We start from the raw sequence: 17,699 nt of genomic DNA, 5'->3' as shown, positions 1-17,699 counted from the left end.
ATGCCAGAGATAGAGCTAGAGCTTCCACCACCAGCAGTGTTACCTCCTATTCAGGTGCATGCCCCAGAGCCAGAGATATATCAGATGATTCCAGTTGAGGGTATGGGTGAGCATGATGAAGAGTTACAGATGGGGTTTCCACAGCAAGGTACAGGGATGCAGAGAGTTCCATCACAGGTGTGGCACCCCAAAATCTGGGGTCGGGAATCTCGGAGGCCACGCCATCTAAACCACTATAAGCCACATACCTCACACCACAATATATAAATACTCACACTTTACGAGCCCACACTTATCACACACACACACACACTTACAGGTTATTGTCTTGGAAACGAACCATTCATTACTAGAGTAGATTAAACCGTAAAGTGATAATTATTACAACCCAAAAGTAATTAAGTCTATTACCTCACATAAGTCATACTTATAAATAAGCCATACTTAACCTCACATAAGTCATACTTACAAATAAGCCGAACTAAAAACAACTGAAAACCAATCCAGCTTATTCGGTCTACCTGCGGTACAACACCAAACAATCTACGGAACAACTGGCCATTTCCTACCCGTTTCCTGGCTGTGATTCTCATGGTAGGCATCTTGGTTCACTGTTATGTTGTGTCATTTAAAAGAAAGCAAGAGTGAGCTATAGTGCCCAGCATAATAATATACAGTATGAAAATGACTATATGATAAACTTACGTAAAACATCATATATGATAATTACGTTTTATTCGAAAATAGTTTCCCTTGGTGATACACACCTTTTATAAAAACAATCCTTTAGTGGATTTTATTAACCTGCGAATACTTTAATAGTAAACCCAGCACCTAGGCTTGGGTTACGGTATTGCATCAGAATTCCAATTGAAGAATAGGACATTTGTTGGAGCCATCGCATACGATTATCAGTCATATTATGATAAAAGTAACCTTTTCTACTAGTAGAAGGATGACACTTTCGTATCCCGGTTATCACCCTTGCCGCATACGGGCTATGTGTCCTTATTTCGGATATACACACACTTCTGAGGTCCTTAGGTACATGTTGTACCGTCTCCTATGGTACCAGTAGTCTATCCAATACATGAAGTACTTGGATCCTACCCCTCTCTTGTCCTTTACAAGATCCTATCATATCCCGAGAACTCGAGCCACATCGAAGTTCCCCCAAGCGTTTTGTTTGTTAATAGGTATAGCTTTACTTCATATATATATATGTACTTCCGAAAGTTTTCGGAGGAAGTACTAAGAATGTGAGTTGACCATTGTCAACAGATAATTATATAAGGGGGGATTTTCTCTTTGAAACTATATTCAAAATATAAAAATAAGTCGAGATAATATTCTCCAACGATCTGAAATTATTCGAATGATTTTCCGAAAATCAGAAAGTATTTTAAATCAGGTTCTATGATTTTTATATCATAAATAAACCCTTTAATGAATAATAATTAATTAAAAGATAATCGATAAATAATTAAACCTCGAATGAGTTTACTCATTAAAAGAATATTTAAAATAATATTCCTCAACTAGTTTATGTCTACGCAATAATAATCTTTAATGTTTAATCGGGTTTGAAATAAATAATCGTAGGAGTATACTTCTCCCATAATAAAGGAATAGGTATATAATATTTACTATTAGAACAATAAAATATAGTTGAGGGAATATGATCTTGGGAAATCGTTTTAATAAAAGTTTGAGGTATTTTAATGTTTCGTAACTGGGCGTTGAGTCCCTTTAAAACATACTGTTATGGACTTGTAATCGTCCTATAATATCACCGGAATGATTCCCGGGTTTTCATATTAAAATCTCGACCGACTCTCGGTCTTATAATCATACGTCACAATTAAAGAGGAATTAAATATTTTACGATATATACTTATCGTACAACATCGCTACATTATGCGAAAAATTCAATTACTACGTATCATGGCAAGCATGGTATTTATGCAATGATAATAAAACAATCCTTTTACAACGCAACAGTAAATGGATTTGGGTTCGTAAACTTGCCTGGGTATCTCGAGGTGGAGGATGCTCTAGGTTCCGCTCGGAAATCTATAATCATGAACACAATTCATTTCGTTAGGTCCCGTTCTAATTTATGGCTACCCGCACTCATGCGCTAATTATTATGCACCCTGTCAACTTACATTACCCTTATTATTTCTTTAAGTCCTTATTAACATCATGGTCGCTTCCTTTTTCAAAGTATCAGAAGTTCATTTTCATTTTCGTCGTTGGCTCTGCTTATGGATTCTACGTTTTCTAATCGCGCGGTCTGGGCTCCGATATTTTTATAAAATTCAAAAATCATTATTCTTACTTGAAATTTTTATGGAAGTTAGAAAACTCAATATTCTACTCTCTGTAAATATTTCATGATTTATGAACCTTCTAAAGTCGACCTTTTATATTTTCAAAGTTCATAATTCGTAGCAGTTTTTGTCGCGTAAATCACTTTTTATAAAACGGCCATAACTTTTGATCCGTAAATCAGAATCAAACGATTCAAGCGCTTAAACGATACTTATAACATTGTATATCATAAACAAGGGTTAATTTGCAAGAAACTACAATTTAAATCTTTGGGACTTTCTGCAGAAACTTAAAGTTACGTTTTGTTCATTTTAGCGAGATTACGTTTACGATCGGAGTTTCGTTTATGCCTTAAATCTTTATACTACCACCAACAATCATCATATCATCATCAACATACTAAGTCCTCTTAAGAACATCATGTTCTTGAGGCAATAACAATCAACCTTAAATCTACATAACTAAACATCAAGATCTCAACAATATCACCACTAAAACTAGGTTTACAACTCCATACTAAAAGGATCTTGAAATTGAATCTTAAATAAAGTTGGGTCAAAGATTTTTACCTTTCTTGAAAGCTTGAGATGTGTTCTTGATGATGGTGAAGTCTTGGGAGTGCTTGGTATGGATTTTGGAACCTAAAACCACCATTGAAATCAAGAAACCTAAGAAGAGTTACTATACATTAAACGTTTTACAAGGTCTCAAAAATTCGAGTTATTACAGTCTTCCCCTCTAACAAGGATTCCGTCCCGGAATCAATTAAAAAATAAGTTGGGGTATCTATTTCTCATTGCATTCTCAAGTACCCAAGTTGACTCTTCGATATTTTGATTCCTCCATAAGATTCTAACCAGCTTCATAGTCTTTTTCCTCAGCACTTGTTCTTTTTGGTCCAGTATCCTTACTGGCTGCTCCATGTAGGTCATGTCTGGTTGCAAATCTACCTACTCGTATTCTATTACATGTCGTGCATCTGCATGGTACTTCCTTAACATGGACACATGGAACACGTTGTGCACTTGTTGCAGATTAGGAGGCAAGGAGAGCTTGTAAGCTAGAGGTCCTATTCTCCTCAAAATTTCAAAGGGTCCTATGATTTTGGGACTCAACTTCCCTTTCTTTCCAAATCTCATCACTCCTTTCCACGGAGATACCTTCAATAGCACTAATTCTCCTACTTCATATTCCCTATCCTTCTTGGTCTGGTCGGCGTACTTCTTTTGTCTGTCCTGAGCTGCTACCAGTCTTTTCCTGATCAGTCCCACCATTTCCCTGGTCTGTTGGACCAACTCTGGTCCTATTATCATGTGTTCTCCAACTTCATCCCAACATAGGGGAGAGCGACATCGCCTTCCATAAAGAGCTTCATACGGAGGCATTCATATGCTAGCGTGATCGCTATTATTGTAAGAAAATTTGATCAGGGGTAAGTGATCATTCCAATTTCTTTTAAAATCAATGGTACATACTCGCAGCATATCTTCTAGGGTCTGAATAGTCCTTTCACTTTGTCCATCAGTCTGGGGGTGGTAAGCCATACTCATGTTTAGTCTGGTGCCTACGTATTCTTGGAAGCTTCTCCAAAATCAAGAATTAAACCTTGGGTCTCTATCTGACACTATGGCTACAGGAACGCCGTGTCTTACTACAATTTCTTTCAAGTAAATGTCCACCAACTTGTCTACGGTGTACCTTTCGTTGATTGGTAAGAAGTGTGTGGACTTGGTCAATCTATCTATGATAACCCATATGGCGTCGTGATTGGTCTTTGTCCTTGGTAGGCCTGTCACAAAATCAATGGCTATAAGCTCTCATTTCCATTCTGGAATTTACAGGGGCCGTAATAGTCCACTAGGTCGCTGATATTCAGCCTTCACTCTCTGGCATGTCAAGCACTTGATGACCCACTCTGCTACTTCTCTCTTCATGTTAGGCCACCAATAATATTCCTTAAGGTCACGGTACATCTTCGTACTTCCTGGGTGGATTGAATATCTGGAGATGTGGCCCTCGTGCAACAGCTTGTCCTTTAACTCTTGCACATTTGGTATCCAAATTCGGGACGCATACCTCATGATCCCTTTCTCATCTTTCTCGCATCTCACTTCCTCACCGGTCAATGTTCCTCTTTCTTCAGTCATCTTCTTTTCCTGACATACTCGTATCTTTTCAGTCAGTTCCGGCACTAGCTTAACCTCAAATAATCCTTCTGTTCCTTTACCGGTCATTCTCACGTCGATTTCCATTTTCTCAAATTCTTTAATTAACTCATCTGATGTCATTATCATCTTCAGTCTTTCCTTCCTACTAAGGGCGTCAGCCACCACATTGGCTTTACCCGGGTGATACAAAATTTCACAGTCGTAGTCCTTAATCAACTCTAACCATCTCCTCTGTCTCATGTTCAGTTCCTTCTTAGTGAAAATATATTTGAGGCTTTTATGGTCTGTGTAGATCTCATATTTCTCACCATATAGGTAGTGTCTCCAAATTTTTAGGGCAAACGCTATGGCTGTTAATTCTAGATCATGCGTCGGGTATCTGCTCTCATACTCCTTCAATTGCCGAGAGGCATACGCTATAACTTAGTTGTGCTGCATCTGTACACATCCTAATCCTTTAAGTGATGCCTCACTGTATATCACAAACTCTCCCTCTTCATCGGGAAAAGCGAGCACTAGTGCTGACACCAGCCTCCTTTTCAGTTTCTGAAAGCTTTCCTCACATTTCTATGTCCATACAAACTTTTTTGTATTCCGGGTAAGTCTAGTCAGTAGACCAGCTATCTTAGCAAAGTCTTGCATGAATCTTCGGTAATATCCTGCTAAACCCACAAAACTCCTAACCTCTGTTGGGGTAGTTGGTCTTTCCCAGTTGGATACCGCCTCTATTTTGGAGGGGTCAACTAAAACTCCTTTGCTACTCACCACATATCCTAAGAACTGAACTTCTCTTAACCAAAACTCGCACTTCGAGAACTTGGCATATAATTTCTCGTTTCTCAAGATTTCTAAGACTATCCTTAAATGTTCTGCATGTTCTCGCTCTGTCTTTGAGTAGATTAGAATATCATCTATAAAAACTATCACACATATATCTAGGTACTTTTTGAATACTCTGTTCATCAAATCCATAAAGGCTGCGGGTGCATTGGTTAGCCCAAATGACTAATAACTCATAGTGTCCAAACCTAGTACGAAAAGCAGTCTTCGGTACATCCTCAGGCTTGATTTTCAACTGGTGATACCCTGTCCTTAAATCTATTTTGAAAAACTATACCGCTCCCTTGAGTTAATCGAATAGGTCATCAATCCTAGGGAGAGGGTACCTATTCTTAATAGTCAGCTTATTCAGCTCTCGATAGTCTATGCATAACCTCATATTGTCGTCCTTTTTCTTTACGAACAGTACTGGCGCTCCCCATGGCGACACAATGGGTCTTATCATTCCATTATCTAATAACTCTTGCAGTTGAGAAGCTAGTTCCTTCATCTCAACTAGGGCTAGCCTATATGGGGCCTTTGATACTGGTGTCATTCCTGGTGCTAATTCTATAACGAATTCTATTTCCTTGTCAGGTGGCAACCCTGGTAAGTTCTCTGGAAACACATCCTCAAATTCGTTCACTATGGGTATGTCCTGTATATTAGGGACTCCCTTCTTGGTATCTACCACATAAGCCAAATAGGCCTTGTTACCTTTCCTTCCTGTAGCATGGTCAGAAATTTCTGGTTCTGTCTTTGACTTCTAAACACTACTTCTTTTCCATTTTGCACTCTTATCTTTACCCTCTTATGTTCACAATCTATTTGCGCTCCATTACTGGATAACCAATATATTCCTAAGATTACATCAAATTCTCCTAACGCAAATGGGATTAGGTCAACCTCGAAGACCTTCCCTTCTAATTTCAACTTGCACTTAGGGTGTACTTGATTCACTGGAATTATATCTTTATTTACTATTTCCACTTGTAATATCTCACATAAGGGTATGGCGTTAAGTTTTAACTTTTTAGCAAAATCTTGAGATATAAATGACTTGGTTGCTCCAGAATCAAATAGGACATTTGCATGTTCGGAATTTAACAGAAGGGTACATGCTATCACGTCAGTGTTTCGGACAGCATCCTTAACGGTCAAGTTGAAGGTCCTAGCAGCTGGGGTCGGCTGGATGTAGCTCTACTCATCCCTAAGTTTAGGGGTTCAACGTCGGGAAATCCTTCCTCATATGCCCTACTTTTCCACATTGGAAACATGTCTTGCTGTATTGGGGACAGTTATTGGCAAGGTGTCCGGGCTGGTCGCACCTGTAACATTTCAGAGGGGCTCTTGCCTGGGTGCACACCCCAAGGTATCTTTTTCCTTATGTCTGACATTTTGGTATTGGGGCATGTGGTTGGCTATGAAATGTTGCCCTAGATTGTCCGCCGCCCTGGCCAACACTCTAACTTGGGGCCTTTCTGAATCCGGGGCCTCGTGCAGGTTGGGACATCACTCCCCTGACAAACCTGCTTGGAAGGCTCCTATTCCCGGTTCCTACTCCTCCTCCTCCGCCTTGGTTTCCTATCTTTCTCTTCCTATTTTCCTTTTCCTTCACACTCTGCTCAATGCCAGCTTTAACAATCGAGGCTTTCTGCACTAAGGTGGCATAATATGTCAGCTCTAGTACCGCCACTCGGTTTTGGATCCACTGTTTCAGACCAAGCTGAAACCTTCGCGCTTTCTTCTCTTCGATGTTCACAAATTCAGGCACAAATCGTGATAGCTCAGTAAACTTGGCCTCATACTCTGCCACAGTCATCCTATCCTATTTCAACTCCAGAAACTTAATCTCCATCTGGGTTTCCATAAACCTAGGGAAATACTTTTCTAATAATAGCCGGGTAAACATATCCCATTGATCACAACATCAATCTCTAGGTTTCGTTTGGACTCCCACCAGTGAGTAGCTTCTCCTTTCAGCATGTAAGAAGCGAAAATGGTCTTGTGCCATTCCTCTACACCTAGTATCTCAAAGGACTTTTTTATCTCTTTGAGCCAGGCCCGTGCCTCAATGGGGTCGGTAGATCCTAGAAACTCTGGGGGTTTAAGAGATTTGAAGGCCCTAAAGGCAGTGGCTGCAGTCTGTTGGGCAGCATGTGGCTGTGGTGGAATAGGATGTTGGTTCATATTTGCTCTTAACAGTTCCATAAATTCATTCATGGGGTTCCCTCCCTGATGGGTATCCTCAACCTCTTCTTCTACATATTCTTCCTCATCATATTCATTATAGTCTAGGTCCTCTTCACTTTCTTCATTCACTACAGGGTCAGGTTCATTTCGTTATTTGTTAACAGATTCTGTGGGTTGTGCCCTGGTTCTTCTTCTACGGGGTGGCATTGTTCTGATAATGAAAATTTGTCAATATAATCGCAATGTTTTATAATTGGATTAATTTATTCATATGTAAGCATGTTATTTACTATTTACCATGTTTTTATTAGGTGCAATAATATGGAAATCCAATTCTAAATAACTACTAGATATATATACCATAGGGTCTCCAACTTATATCTGGGGGACAAAACAACTAGCCGAGTTCATACATGCCTGATTATAATACACCATTACTTGTCCTGAAAATCTTAAATACAAATACATAAGCCGTATACCCTGAAGGGCTAGGAATGCTATCTACTGCTAGCTATCCTATCAAAATTGGTGACAAGTCACCCGGCCTTCTTCAAGGTCCATATATAGTCACTAGTCCCTCAGTCACTGTCACTGCACGTGAGGTCATGCACCCTCCTCATCACTCCTACCAACATCAGCTCTACATCAACTACCGGAATGTATCTTCCAATCGCCGTCATCCTCATCTGAACCTGGGTACGGAGCTCGATCCCATCAATCTCCCTACGGACTATGGCTGGGGAAGCAGCTCTAAAATCCTCTGGGTATCCTAGTCGGATGGCTCTCTCAGCTGTCAGTGCCTGGCATAAATCCGCAAAGCGGGCATATGCCGCAGTGATCTCAGCGTTAAGCTGAGCCACTAGCCAGTCATGTACAGCTACATGTATGGTCGCCGGGGGTGGTAGAGTTGAGTATGGGTCGCTAGAGGATATGTCATAAGCCTCGTAGACCTGTGCATATATCCCATCCACCTCATCATTATCAGTATAGGGCGAAGGGCTCTACATCCCTGGGGGTTGTGTATGAGAGCGAATAGTCGGGTGAGGGTACATCTCTACATCCCTCCAGCTATGGGGATAGGAAGGTCGTCTCCTCCTCCGGGACATCCTGAGTAGGGTCATCATCTGAGTCATCAATGGGTGGGTCCTCTGGCTCGGGAGTAGGGTCATGCTCAGGAACCATAATATCATTAACAGGGTCAACCTCCCTCATAGGCTCCACTGGTACCTGACACAATAGGCAAGGTGTTACTAACTTAGAGTCACAATTCCCTTGAGGGTTAAAACTGTCAAGACTACCCGTGTAGCCTGACAATGAACTTGACTTGAGCTCTAATTGATTATTTATTATCATTATGTCTACGTATTCTATATCCTATCGTTTCCAAGATTTGATAACCTAAGGCTCTGATACTATTTCTGTGGCGCCCCAAAATCCGGGGTCGGGAATCTCGGAGGCCACGCCATCTAAACCACTATAAGCCACATACCTCACACCATAATATATAAATACTCAAACTTTATGACCCCACACTTATCACACACACACTTACAAGTTATTATCTTGGAAATGAACCACTCATTACTAGAGTAAAGTGATAATTATTACAACCCAAAAGTAATTAAGTCTTACCGGGGAATAACCTTTAAGTAAGGCTAGTCCGTCGGCCAAATATATGTTTCTTATTTATTACCTCACATAAGTCATACTTATAAATAAGCCGAACTAAAAACAACAGAAAACCAATCCAGCTTATTCGGACTACCTGCGGTACAACACCAAATAATCTACGGAACAGCTGGCCATTTCCTACCCGTTTCCTGGATGTGGTTCTCATGGTAGGCATCTTGGTTCACTGTTGTGTTATGTCATTTAAAAGAAAGCAAGGGTGAGCTATAGTGCCCAACATAATAATGTACAGTATGAAAATGACTATATGATAAACTTACGTAAAACATTATATATGATAATTACATTTTATTCGAAAATAATTTCCCTTGGTAGGACATTCGTTGGAGCCACCGCATACGATGATCAGTCGTACTACGATAAAAGTAACCTTTTCTACTAGTAGAAGGACGACACCTTGGTATCCCGGTTATCACCTTTGCCGCATACGGGCTATGTGTACTCATTTCGGGTATACACACACTTCACAGATCCTTAGGTACATGTTGTACCGTCTCCTACGGTACCAGTAGTCTATCCAATATATGAAGTACTTGGATCATACCCCTCCCTTGTCCTTTAGGAGATCCTATCATATCCCGAGAACTCGAACCACATCAAAGTTCCCCCAAGCATTTTTCTTGTTGATAGGTATAGCTTTACTTCATATATATATATATGTACTTCCGAAAGTTTTCGGAGGAAGTACTAAGAATGTGAGTTGACCGTTGTCAACAGATAATTAAATAAGGGGGGAGTTTTCCTTTGAAACTATATTCAAAATATAAAACTAAGTCGAGATAATATTCTCCTACGATCTGAAATTATTCGAATGATTTTCCAAAAATCAGAAAGTATTTTAAATCAGGTTTTATGATTTTTAAATTATAAATAAACCCTTTAATGAATAATAATCAATTAAATGATAATCGATAAATAATTAAACCTCAAATGAGTTTACTATTTAAAAGAATATTTAAAATAATATTCCTCAACTAGTTTATGTCTACGCAATTAATAATCTTTAATGTTTAATCGGGTTTGAAATAAATAATCGTTGGAGTATACTTCTCCCATAATAAAGGAATAGGTATATAATATTTATTATTTGAACAATAAAATATAGTTGAGGGAATATGATCTTGGGAAATCGTTTTAATAATAGTTCGAGGTATTTTAATATTTCGTAAGTGGGCGTTGTGTCCCTTTAAAACGTACTATTATGGACTTATAATCGTCCTATAATATCACCAGAATGATTCCTGGGTTTTCATCTTAAAATCCCGACTGACACTCGGTCTTATAATCATACGTCACGCTTAAAGTGGAATTAAATATTTTACAATATATACTTATCATACAACATCGCTACATTATGCGAAAAGTTCAATTACTATGCATCATGGCAAGCATGGTATTTATGCAATGATAATAAAACAATCCTTTCACAACACAACAGTAAATGGATTTGGGTTCGTAAACTTTCCTGGGTATCTCGAGGTGGAGGATTCTTTAGGTTCCGCTCGGAAATCTATAATCATGAACACAATTCATTTCGTTAGGTCTCGTTCTAATTTACGGCTACTCGCACTCATGCGCTAATTATCATGCACCCTCTCAACTTACATTACCCTTATTATTCCTTTAAGTCCTTATTAACATCATGGTCGCTTCCTTTTTCAAAGTATCTTAAGTTCATTTTCATTTTCGTCGTCGGCTACGCTTATGGATTCTACGGTTTCTAATCGCGCGGTCTCGACTCCGATATTTTTATAAAATTGAAAAATCATTATTCTTATTTGAAATTTTATGGAAGTTAGAAACTCAATATTCTACTCTCTGTAATTATTTCATGATTTATGAACCTTCTAAAGTCGATCTTTTATATTTTCAAAGTTCATAATTCGTAGCAATTTTTGTCGCATAAATCACTTTTAGTAAAACGGCCATAACTTTTGATCCGTAAATCAGAATCAAGCGATTCAACCGCTTAAACGCTACTTATAACATTGTCTATCATAAACAAGGGTTAATTTTCAAGAAACTATAGTTTACATCTTCGGGACTTTCTGCAGAAACTCAAAGTTACGTTTTGTTTGTTTTAGCGAGATTACGTTTACGATCGGAGTTTCGTTTATGCCTTAAATCTTTATACTACCACCAACAATCATCATATCATCATCAACACACTAACTCCTCTCAAGAACATCATGTTCTTGAGGCAACAACAATCAATCTTAAATCTACTTAACTAAACATCAAGATCTCAACAATATCACCACTAAAACTAGGTTTACAACTACATAGTAAAAGGATCTTGAAATTGAATCTTAAATAAAGTTGGGTCAAAGATTTTTACCATTATTGAAAGCTTGAGATGTGTTCTTGATGATGGTGAAGTCTTGGGAGTGCTTGGTATGGTTTCTGAAACCTAAAACCACCAATGAAATCAATAAACCAAAGAAGAGTTATTATTCATTAAACATTTTACAAGGTTTTAAAAATTCGAGTTATTACAACAGGAGTCTATAGGACATGTTGCACAGCCACATATGGTACCGTATTATGAGTACAATGTTATGAGAGAGGACGTTGAGTACTGGAGAGCTCAGTATAGAGAGATTATGCATTTGTTTGATCAGAGAGACCGAGAACCATTAGCCGCATTGCAGCCCAATTATATGATGAGACAGAGGTTACAGTCTGTTTTGATGAGCACTATATGGGAGTTAGATGATTTGATACATGACGAGATGCCTTCTTTTACGGAGTTTTACAGGATTTTCCGTTTAGCACAGACGTTGGTTCAGATACTTCGAGACAAGCTGAGGCGTATTCCGCCGGGGTTCTGAGATTTTGACTACAGAGGACTGATGTAGTGGTGTTGACAGATGTACAAAGATGCAGCCTAGTATGACATAGTGAATAGTGTATGTGTGTAGTAGCAGCTTGACTTACAGTAGTTAGTTTGACTTGTAGCCGCAGTTATGACCAGCAGAGCGAGACTTTTTGTACCAAGCACTTACACCTGAGGCTGGTGTCATATATAAAATGAACTTTTTCAAATTTCTTTTATTTAAATTTCAGTCTTTACAGTTTTTCAGCATTTACCTTTATTTTATTGTTTTACAGCTTTCCGTACTTTAAACCTTGAAAAAAAGAGAAAAAAAAAGTAAATATTTCATTTAACTGTTTACATTTTCTGTTTTATATTAACATAAACTGTTTATATTTCCTATTTTTAGATTAAGCAAACTGTTTTCTTTCTTCGAACCATTATCTAAATTTTGTTAATTCATGATAAATTGTTTTCTTACCTACTGTCAATTGTTTAATAAACTGTTAAAAAGACATCACTTGTTTTATTATCAGCAAATGGCACCCAAGAGAAAGACTAGGACTGAGACCTCTAACTGCAATTCTGAAGAAAAGACCAATGATACCATAAACTAAATGTTCCATCTGATGCAACAACAGATGGTAATGATGCAACAACAGATGTAGCAACAGCAGCAGCAGATTCAACAGCAAATATTACAACAACGACCTTGTCCTAAGCCCCAGATACCACCAGCCCTACCTATTGTTACTTTCAAACAGTTTCAGTCGGTTAAACCTCCAGAATTTGATGGGACAGCAGACCCTATTAAGGCTACCACTTGATTGAAAGAAATAGAGAAAGCATTTGCGCTAGTAAAGGTAGGTGAAGATCAGAAGACTGACTTTGCTAGTTACTTGTTGAAAGGAGAAGCAAATTATTGGTGGGAATCTAAAAAGGCTTTAGAAGGTGAAGATGTTATTGCATGGGATAGGTTTAAAGAGCTGTTCTTCGGGAAACATTTTCCTCGTTATGTGAAAAATCAAATACAGATTGAGTTTTTGGAACTGAAGCAGGGAAGTATGTCCGTGACGGAGTATGAAGATAAATTTACTGAATTGGCTAGGTTTTTCCCAGAACAAGTTGATACTGAAGAAAAATGAGTCCAAAGGTTTCAAGAAGGATTAAGACCTTGGATCCGTGGACAAGTTGCAGTTTTTGAATTAACAACATATATCGTCATAGTCCGGAAAGCCTTGATTATTGAGGGAGAAAGCGAAAGATCTCAAAAGGAAAGAGGACAGGGAAGTTTCCAAGACCGCTCCAGCAGGAAGCCGGGATTTTAAGCCCGGACAAATTTGAATTTTAAAAGGATAGGACAAGGTATCCAGAAAATATGTAATCGTTTCCAAGCCCCCAACCAGCAGGGAATTGTCAAAGTTCCAGTGTCGTACTGCAGAACTTGTGGACTGAAATATACTGGCATCTGTATCAAAGCGGATGTGACATGTTTCAAATGTAAGCAGAAAGGGCACTATTCTAACGAATATCCAACGGGAAAAACAGCAGAAATTACTTGCTACCAGTGTGGAAAGAAAGGGCATATCGCTAGGAATTGTAAAGGACCAACAATGGTAGTTATTATTCCGAAAGTGTTGGCATTACCTCCTCCACCGCCGCCTAATCAACCCAGAACAAGAACTTTCAACATGACAATAAAAGAAACAGTGCAGAGTCTTAGTGTAAATTCCGTAAATTCAAAAATATTAATTGATTCTGGAGCTACTCGTTCATTTATTTCTGAAGAATTCCTTGATACACTAGTACATAAAGAACCTTCTGCGTCACACTTTTTGCGTCAGTTGAATATAAAACCGACGCTTAAACACTCTTCAAGCGTCGGTTGTAACTTTAACCGATGTTTAACGCATTTGTCAATGATCTGTTGCGTCGGTCTTTCATAGAACTGACGCTTTTGACAATCTGTAGCGTCGGGCTTGAAAACGCCGACGCCTAAAACTCCATATATAGCGTCGGTCTTTATAATGTCGATGCTGTAACTTCTACGTACATCGTCGGCATTTAAAATGCCGACGCTGTAGGTTTGGTTTAAAGCGTCGGCTTGTAAATGCCAATGCTTTAGATTTTGTTTAAAGCGTCGTCTTCTGAATGCCGACGCTTTCGGGTTTATTTTAGTGTCGGTATTGAAATGCCAACGCTATAGGTTGTGATATTTTTAAGTATAGTTATAGATATGAAATAAAATTAATAAAATTATGGATGGGAAATTATTAAAATCATTAAAAATAGTAGGAAATTAAATATCTATGATATACTAAACTCTAAATTCTTCTAAAATATAAAAGAAATAAATAAAATAATTTTATAATTACAAAAGAATTGATATTTCACCGATCAATACTAACAATAAATTAACTAATTAATTTAAATGTTAATAATTAGTAGATTTGTAACGTTAGTTTTCAATTTTTGAAAATTAATTAAAATTTTAATTTTATATAAATAAACTCATAGGTGTTAACAATCAGTGGATAGTGCACTAATACAAATACTCGGGTCAATAATACATGTCTTTTTTAAAAAAATCTTCTATATTAAAATTTTGTAATTAACATGAATCAAAATTTTCATCTTTACCTACATTAATTATATTATACATTGATTGAAAAATTAAATACAAAATTATTACTAAGCGAGTATAATATAAAAAACTTTGATATTTATCGAATAAGCAAAATAAATAACAATAATGACAATTAATCATATAATTGTATAGGGAATAGATATGTACAAGTATTGTGTCATAATGAAGCCCCAAGGGAGTATTTTTTAAACAAATATTTTAAAAAACAAAAATTGAAAATAACTAACTTATTACAAAGAAACTAATAAATAATATTTATAAAATGATTGTCGTATCTATAATATAATTATATTAAAAATGAAACAATACAAGTTTGATTGGTAGTTGGTTTGGTCATATTTATTATATTTAAAATAAAACACATATGTGCATATTATATTTGAAATAGTAAACAACTTTTATTTGAAATAAAAAATAATTTAAAATAGAACACATATATGCATATTATATTTGAAATAGAAAACAATTTTTATTTGAAATAGAAAATAATTAAAAATAGAATACATATATGTATATTATATTTGAAATAGAGAACAATTTAAAATAGAACACTTTTTTATATGTAATTTAAATTAGAACAAAAATAATACCAGGAGACACAAAAAACAATACCACGGAGACACATCCAGTTATCCCTATTCCTCAATACCCTATTCTGCTGCAACCCTATCCCGTTGCGACCCTATCCCGCGGCGACAGAGGCGAACACTCATCAAAACCGAACGAATTTCAGGTAAATTTACAATACAAGGTCGTATGTATCTAGATATATAATTTGATTGCAAACTGTTTGATAAAGGTCTCATGAGAAAAAACATATTCTGAATTTGAGATTCAAGGAAGTGTCTTGAAATGTGTCTTGGTATATTAGTTGTAAATAGGAAAAAAACTGAATTAAATATTTAAATAAGGGTCTTTGTAAATAACTAAGGAGTTTATTGGTATATTATATGCATGTTTGTACGGGAAATTCTTAGAATCTTGGCACTTGTCGGACTTAGCATCATAGGTAAATGAACATGGTAGTAATTGACTATCTCATGCTTGGAATTGTTCGACTTGTGGAAACTTTTTTGCTGAAACAAGTCTATGTTTTGTATGGCTTCACTAATTAAACATGCATCTAATACCAGGAGGATAGCTCAACTGAAAGAGCAGGAGTCCCAAACGACAATCGAAGATGTCATGTATATGTTAATCTCTTATAAGTTTTCCGAAATCAGAGTGCATTTGGTTCGAAGGCTTTCACAGTGTATATATAACGGTAGACTTAAAATATACCCCTCAAAGGATTGAGAGCTAGAGTCTATTCACAGCTTGGAGGTTTTGGAGATGATAAGAGATCATTTGGGCGCTGTTATTGGCTGGAGAGCAGACTCCAGTCAGTGGCGGATCCAGCTTCGAATATAAGGGGGGTCGGAAAAAAAATTTGACGAGCTCGAGCCAAGCATTTGGCATGTTCTGCTCGAGTGCTCGAAATAAGCTTGAGCTCGCCTAAAAAATCAAAAAAACGATCTTATACATTAGATTATTGAGAATATTTTTGGCTGAAAATCCTGAAAATCAAAAATACGATCGCTTAGCTAAACGAGTCGTCTTGGCTCGACTCGTGAAAATTAACAAGTCGGGTTCAGGCAGAGGTTTAGGCTCGTTAAACTAAACGAGCCCGCTCGACTCAAATAAACCCGACTCGAATTACACCCGGCTCGCAACACGGATTGTCCGGACTGAATTACACCCATATCTTTGTGTTTTTCAACCATTTTTTGAACGAGGTCAAGAATACCATTCAAATTTTGAAAATCAACTTTGGTTCTTGTGTCAACTATATAGTTAAAAAGTTGATCTTCAAGTGATTAGAAGACGTATTTGATCAAATTCTGAAGGATAGATTTTTAATCAAAATCTGATAAAGAATTATGTGGATTAAGGCATGATAGGCAAGAAATCAACTTCATATTAACTTCATTATAGTTCTATCAAAATCAAAATTAATAATGTTAAAGAGGTTTAACTATAAATGCTCGTTCAATATTTTTTTGACATTAAAAGATTTTAAGTAGGGGGCAAAATTTTTCTTGCAAAAACTAAGGGGGGTCATTTTTAATTTTTATATAATTTGAATATACAAATTTAACTAAACTAGAAATTTAAGGGGGGTCGGCTGACCCCCTTGCCCCTTAGAGGATCTGCCTCTGACTCTAGTGTAACAAACAATTGGGCTACAACTAATTTATCAAAGCTCCGGCTCTGCCAAATTTATACTGCATCAATCTTGTACAACTACTTTTTAAAGTCTGCTTCCATGAGGCATCGCCTTGAACTGAGCCTGACTGACATGAACCATGACCTTCGAGCCAATATTGGCACCCGCCTTTCCCTATCAGATTTTTGGTCGTGCGGTTTAAATATTGCCTTTGGTCAAGTTCAGAATAAACATGTAACAGCTGTAGGTGAAGCTTCATGTAGCCAGGTAAAGGGACATGAAAAACGGAGTTCTTATGTAATGGGGTTTGATCCTGAAGTATTACAGATGTGTGTCAAACCAAAATTGAGGGAGGCTCTGAATCTTATAGAGAAGCATAGCTATGCTCTCTTTGGTGATGAGAAGTCTGGATTAGTAGAAGTAGAAGAGATTATATCCACTTCTCTGGTGAGCCAGAAGAGATTTGTTCTGGAGGCTGTAGCTTTCAGTTCATTTCTTTGGGACGGCGAGGAGTATGTGGATAGTGCATATAAGCTTAAAACAAAACTAACTAGAGGGGAGAAACTTTTCATGGCTGGTTGAGTACTGTATATATTCTCTTGCTTTTGACTCTGAAAGCCATTTTTGTTCAATGCTTTGATTCTCTTGCTATGCACTTGGCTAGAATCACTCCTTCGATTATGAAATGAATGTACAGTCTTTCAAACCTGGTTTACATGACTGTTCAGGGCACATGTGTTGCCATATCCAACCTCGTCGACGTAAGTCTTTTTACACAGTCTTGAATTTGATACCAGCACAAGTAATAGCTAGATTTAAGTGATAATT

At 37.4% G+C, this 17,699-nt stretch overlaps 1 pseudogene; it reads left to right on the top strand.

The window, feature by feature from the left end:
- LOC141685673 (UV-B-induced protein At3g17800, chloroplastic-like) lies at window positions 1-17,453 on the top strand (annotated as a pseudogene).
- The last annotated feature ends 246 nt before the right edge of the window (window positions 17,454-17,699 follow it).

Source organism: Apium graveolens, chromosome 2, assembly GCF_009905375.1.
Source record: "Apium graveolens cultivar Ventura chromosome 2, ASM990537v1, whole genome shotgun sequence".
NCBI classification, from domain to species: Eukaryota; Viridiplantae; Streptophyta; class Magnoliopsida; order Apiales; family Apiaceae; genus Apium; species Apium graveolens.
This window is presented reverse-complemented; position numbering and strand designations above follow the sequence as displayed.